The sequence below is a fragment of the Pygoscelis adeliae genome, unplaced genomic scaffold (assembly GCF_000699105.1).
Source record: "Pygoscelis adeliae isolate BGI_AS28 unplaced genomic scaffold, ASM69910v1 Scaffold54, whole genome shotgun sequence".
Classification (NCBI taxonomy): domain Eukaryota; kingdom Metazoa; phylum Chordata; class Aves; order Sphenisciformes; family Spheniscidae; genus Pygoscelis; species Pygoscelis adeliae.
In genome coordinates this window covers 6,050,560-6,057,321 of record NW_008824982.1, presented here as the reverse complement: position 1 = coordinate 6,057,321, position 6,762 = coordinate 6,050,560, and the positions used below count along the sequence as shown (strand labels likewise).

General features: G+C 41.2%; 1 protein-coding gene across 1 annotated transcript in view; it reads right to left on the bottom strand.

Moving 5' to 3' along the window:
• TRAPPC3L (trafficking protein particle complex 3-like) overlaps nucleotides 1–6,762 on the bottom strand; it is a 21,769-nt gene that overhangs the window by 6,054 nt on the left and 8,953 nt on the right. The gene's annotated exons all lie outside the window — the stretch shown is intronic.

Here is a 6,762-nt window from a genome sequence, read left to right as displayed (position 1 = left end):
GAAAAGGCTGCAGTCCTCCATTGCACCTGGGGTTCATGCTCTACTAATGTCACTGGCTCTGGATCAAGAGCTGACAGCAAAAAGAGATGAATAATGATTTCTACAAAAGGGTTTTAACAATATCCTATGTAAAAGGCATTATAGTATGCTCATCCTATGTAAATCAAGAGACTATCATAAAGTAACACCATTTAAAAGGTGTGAATATAATAGTAGAAGATGTGTGTGGCTTTCTGACAGCCCACAGAAAGTAAAGGTTTTGCTTCCAGGTCATTTGCAGGTACAGTATTGTTTTGAGGCACCAGTGGTCACTCAAGGCATCTCGGTGTCTTTGGATTCCTGTTGCACCTAGAATGCCACGGATGGTCATATCCATCAGCCCTGGTCTTCTAGTCCCTGAGACATCTGCCTGGGACATGGGGCAGTGACCTCCATTGACAGTGAGGTGCCAAGTAATTTTTTAGACAAACCTTACAGCCGAAGTGTAGGGTACCAAGAACTTGAAATTACCAAATGGTTTGGCATTTTTGTGTTTTTGTTTAAAAATAACATGCTATTTCAAAAGATAATCAGTTGTTGTTAGTGCTTTGTTACAATAATAAAAACGCATCACTGATATTTTGCCTCTGTAGAGTACTTGGTATTATCTTCTCCCACTGAGAATTTCTCTTTGTATGGGTATAAAGCTCCTGTTTTGAGTGGGTTTCGGGCACTGGGCGCAGCCTGTAGAGCTATGTAATATCATTTGTACTGAGCCTGCAGCCAGCGTACGACAGAGGGCCTGGAAGGAAACTCCACATTTTAAGACAAGAAAATATTTTTGCAGCAGGCTGATTTTCATTCTTCTGAATATCTTAGGAAACTTAGTGTCTGGAGCAAGAGGAACCGGCAGGCAACGCAGGTGAGGTGACCGCACGATCAGTGCTTCTGACAAATGCATTTCACCCCAGAGCCCTACGCTTTACCTCATCCCCTTGGAATTCACCACGTGGCTCTCACATGGGGTGTCCAGAGTCTTTGCAAATACTGTATAAAACTGTATACAATGTTTCTGCCAAGTTTCTTTCCCTGGGGTGATTGGGCAGGCTTTTATGCAGCATTTTACTGCCAGTCTCTCTGAGTCTGCAAAGAATCATATTTTTGCTCTGCTTGAATCAGGCTTTTATCAAGAAACCAGGGTACTCTGCCCAGCTGTTCTCATATTCACTGCGGTTCTTCAGCAGAAAAACACATCTATCTGCATTTACAGACCATTACTCTTTTTTAAAATAAAATCCAAGAGCTAATTTCACTGTCTGCTTAGAATTTTCTCTGTGTGTTTTGAAGAACTTGTGGTCTTTGAGCAAATGTTTTGAAGTTTTTTATCCCAGCTGACTTAGAACATGTTACATGCCTAAATGTACCTGCTGCAAGCTGAAAGCACAGAGGCAACACAGCCAAAATGAAAGTCACAACAGCAGGCATGTCTGACACCATGTCTGGCGCATATGCATTTTTCTCCCCAGGTTCCTCTCCTGGTATAGCAGCTATCTAATTCCAGGGTACACGTCCCTTCCCATTTGTCTGCTTTTCTCTTTCTTTATGAGAGATGCCCCAACATCTACTGCCCAGCCCCATCTCACCTAGGAGACACCACCTAACAGGATGTCCCCACTGTCGAGGCCAAACTTCCCTTCCCAAAGCTGTCTTGCCACCTCCTTCCTCACTGGTACCACAGAAAACCAAAGCAAGCAGGGATACAAAGGGGAGGACACTAAGTAGGTTAATGAGCTGATCAAGGAATATGGGAAACAAGTGGGTTGATGTAAGAATGAGGCCTCCACTGTGACATAGGAGCTGGGACACAGAGGCAAAAGCATAGGTGGCAGAGGGAAAGGTGGGAGGACAGAGTGATCCCATTTGGGGCTTTTGGCACCCTCTTTTTCCTCAGGAAAAAGCTCAAAGCTCTGCACCTGAGTAGCCAGGACCATCTGAAACAGGAGTGTTTCCCACCCTGGCTTTCTTCTTCATTGCGGAGGGGCAAAACCAAGGTGCATTCTCCTCTCCTCATCCTTACCCTGCTTCATGTTCACAGGTAACTCATGTTGAGAGTGTCTCCACTTCCAAGAGCAGCTGCTGAACACTTAGTGCTGCAACATGTGCCTGGTAGGAGCCTAAGTCTCTCACCGACCCACGTTCCCAGGGCTGTGTTACTCTAACTGTGTTGTCTTACCAAAATGCCCGTGACTTAATGCAATTGCCATGTGGATGCTGGAATACTTCTATTAAAAACACACAAAAATAAAAGCCAGTTTGACCCTATGTTTTCAACTGGAGTCTGGTTTTGGCAAATTTAACCCTGTCCTTCAAGCAGCTATTGCAAAAGCTGTTTTGTATCAACACTGTCCCTGAATTAAAATTCAGCAGCTACCATGGCAGCTCAGAAAGACTATTGTCAACGCTATCCAAAACAAACTGGAAAAAAAACCCAAACAGCAGAATCAACATTTCGTCTTGGAAAATTTAGATTTTGCATTAACTCTGATGCCCATCAAAATATGAGTGCACAAATAAACAAGAAACTTGTGCTCAGTTCTCTGTGCTTTGTCCCTCAGTTTACTATTTCTTCTCCTCTGTGAGAACCCAATTTTCTCATTTAAATTCTCTTAACTCTTCTTCCGCTACACATCTGCTGCTCTGTCAAACTTCAAGTCTTTGTTACAAGAACAAAAACTAGTTAACCATGCCAGGCCCCCATATGCTTTCAATTTAGTTTCAGCTGCATTACGGTATGATGAATCTGTCCAAATTCTACTGTTAAAATTTCCTGTGTAAAAGAGAACTTGCATGGAAACTATGCAAAACCAGTAGCTGGTTTGCAATGGAGTACCAATTTAAGGCAAAATTGCAAAGCTATAGAGTGAAAATTGTAAAAAAGTCTCAGCAGAAAAAATATTTTAAGTACACAGATAAGTAATTCAATTAATAGATATGAAGTTTTTTTTTTTAAACCAGGCTATGACTGGACAGAAATTCCTTTAAAACTACCATACACGACTTCTCAGAGGGTAAAACAAAGGTCTTTTCAATCTTTCTTTGTGACTCCAAAAGACAGGGAAGTAAAACGAATGAGCAGTTTTGAAAGTTGCATCCATAAATCCGTCTCATTTCTATCTATATGAAATGGAAGAAAAAAGAATATCTATTTAGACATGTACATAGGCTCACCATCAAAATGACACCCCTAAAAAGCAAAATCTCTCTTTTGAAAATGTTACTTGCGACTCTACGGGATTATATATTGCTAAATGTCAAACAAGAAATCTATGCAGTCAGAATTAAAAATGTACCACTGCCCTTTTTCAAAGTCTCAACCAGCATTCCATCTCTCTCAAGCAGCAAGAATAAAATTCATTAACATTTTGATGGTGCTCAAATACAGTCTAGAATTACTGAAATATTTAGGAGGCCACTAACTTATCAGTCCCTTTATATACTACTGGGGACTTTTCACTACAAAACATTGTATGCATAAGTAATGTTGCAAAGTAAGTGATAATACAGATTGTTAAAAAAATTGAAATCATAATTTCAGATGACATAGTAACAAGATCAATGAAGGACCAGAATTAATCTGCTTAGAAGGGGAAAGGCAGCCAAAATAACATTTTTGCTAACGTACTTTTCATTCTTAGTACTTTTCCACAAGAAGAGCAAGATGCTTTAAAGGTCTTGCCATCCGTTGCCAATTCTATGCGCTCACAAACTTTTCTTTACTCTTTACAGTGCAGCACTTCATTTTTCAGTTTACCAATTAGCACAGGAACCTGCTGCATGCATTTCCCTCTCCGTGTTGAGATCTGAAAAGCAACATTTACCACCTTCGTAAATACTGCCAGCTTCTGTCAGACTTTCAAACTGGCCATACGTCAATATATAGGGACCTTGTGTGGCAAGACCTCCCATGGGAAGGGGAATCACATCTCTTGTCCTACAACTCTGGGATTGGGAGTGACATGGTTGGATCACCCCTGCCCTGGTGGTCCCCAAGGGCCTCTCTACAAGCAGCTGCAGAGACGTATGTTTGCTGCATTCATGGGGTACTGAGCTTCTACAATAAAGCCCATCTCTCCAGTCACCGCTTTTCAGCAAAGGATATATCCTTAGGCACAGCACTGTATTAACACAGCTATGGAGCCTGTGAGCCAGCACTAGCTCACAATGGACCAGAGGGTATGGCACGGCTGCTCCCACCTGTAGCACACACAGACACCTCCTGGGGCATGGTGACATTCTGCTATGGAAGGTAACATTGTTCTAGGATTAGATCTAAAACCAGAAGCTGTTTATTTTTTGCATCTCTTTCGATCAGATCAATGATGTCAAGGTTTTGTGAGGAGGAATTGAAGTAAAAATCTTATTTTGTAGGATTATAGAGCAAAACTATCACACTCATTTCAAAAGTAATCCTCGGTTATACTCAGATCCAAATTCTGAATCCAGTCTTGGACATTACTTCTTCAGCTGAGCTTTGTTCTTAATACCATTCCTCAACTGGTTTCCATATTCTTATCCCAATTTGCCTGGGAGCAGAAAGCCTACTTTTACATGGCCTGTTTTATCTCTTTTTACTCAATCCTGACTGTAACCACGCAAAATCACAGCACCAACACGAGAAGTCAGTGAGCACCATGGGAAGTCAGTGTAGAAGGACTCACTTTGGCTCATCATCAAAATTTGTTGGCCCTTCTCCAGTCCAGTATAAGCTAGCAGTAAATCCCAGGCTTTGCAATCTGAACCAGTGGTTGAAGTTTTGAGCCCTCAATCACTGCCTTAGGTGCACCTTTCCTCTGGAATTCATTTCTTAATATGGCAAGCTGGCTTTGTACTCCTCATTTTATGTTTTTTCCTTTGCTTCATCTCTTTCCACTTCCACAGGGAACACCCACAGCATGATCTTACAGACTTTTCCTTTGCTTTCCAAAGGACTGCAGGATAACAGCTATGTTTACAGGATGTTTGGCTCTAACTACTTGAACTGCTTAACTGCCTTAATTACTTTAAATTTTAACTGGTTTTACTCTACACACTCATCCTCAAACAGATTTCTACCTCAGAAGAGTTAGTGCAGTTAAGTATTTAAGCGCTTTCTCCTGGCTGAGAACACTACTGCTGAAGAGTTAAAGAGATCATGTAAACAGCCGTGTAATTCTGAACAGATAACTTTAACAGCATATTTGCAGTTACTTGCTGGGTCATTTTACATTTGTTTTGTTGGTATGTGCCTCAGACAAATGTGCTTGAAGACTATTTAAAAAATATTTTGCCAAAGAAATGTGAAAATGCTTTGCATATCACGTTTTGCCTCAGAAAGGTTATACTCCTACCACAGAACTCCTCTTTTAGTTTGCTAAAAAACCTTTTCACGAGACTTTGTGCTTTAAAGTTTGTTCCAATCTTTCCAAGTAGTTTTATTTCTCTCAGTAAGTCTCTTTTGAAGTACAGCCTGCAGAGAGATAGTGTCTTTTTGCTTACTTTGATGGTTAATTTCTCACTGTATTTTGTTGTTGAATCCCCTGTACTTAAGAATGATGGTTCAACTGTACCAAAGCATTTGTAAATAAGGGAACCATGAGGAATAAGACCCAGAAAACCAGATATCTGGCATATACGTGAAAATCCAGAGAAAATAAAGTACAAATACCACCTGAAGAAGAACATAAAAGTGAACAAAAATGCGATTTTGCAGCCTGGTATCATTCTTTTAATGAGACAGTGTATTTTAATACAGTGATTGAAATGCTGCTTGTCTCATGGTTTTCATTCAGCTGCACTCACTATCTCCAATGGATCCTCTACCCTGGCTCAGCTCCTCCCAAGGAGGAGCTTTGTTATACAACATCCTGATTTGAGACTCCAAAATACCACTTACTTCAGGAAGAAATTTAATGTCCACCCTTTTATGAGCTAATGGGATCTGGCTGGCTTTTAGTAATGTCACCTGCTTCTGCTTTAAACTTTGGCAGATCATGGTGTACGTGTGTGTTGTGCACATGTGCACTTTATAGCCCTACCAGCAACAGCAAATGCAAAGAGGTCCTTTCTCTATTTCTGTGACAGCCATCAGGTCCTCTATGACAAGCATTTTGGAATGATAACATAACTTCTGTCCCCCCATTTCAGTCAGATGTAACGTAGGTATTTCTGACATGGTTAATGTGAGCAAGATCACACCTGATAACATCCACGTACACTTTGAACTAAGATACTCCTGTATAAGCAGCATATACTGGTGCCTTAGTTCACTGTATAGAAAGCCTGCTGTTTGCCAGTTCTGCAGTCAGCGGGTAAACATAATGCTCACATTTAGCTCATGCTGCTGGTAATTCTCAAGCAATCAAAAAGTATGCCAGGCATATTTTTGTCTCCTAAAATGAGCCAATGGAAATGAATCTTAGTTCAATTAACTGATGCCCTGATCTCTCCTCAAAACAAACGACTACCTAGTGTTGGGGGAACCACCGCAAGCCCACCTTCATAAAGCAGTATATGTGTTAAATCATCTTACGGTAAGGGAAGACAGGACAGCTGCTGACAGCCCTAACACGGTAATAATGCGACATTTTGCATCTTAGAACTCGGCTTCCCCAGCAGGGGAAAGGGCTCAGGTGTGGGTCAAGTCACTGGAAAATAGCCAATGGGAAGGTCCTTATGATCTTATAACATGGGGGAGAGGATATGCTTGTGTTTCCACAGATCATGGACCCCAATGGATACCCGCCC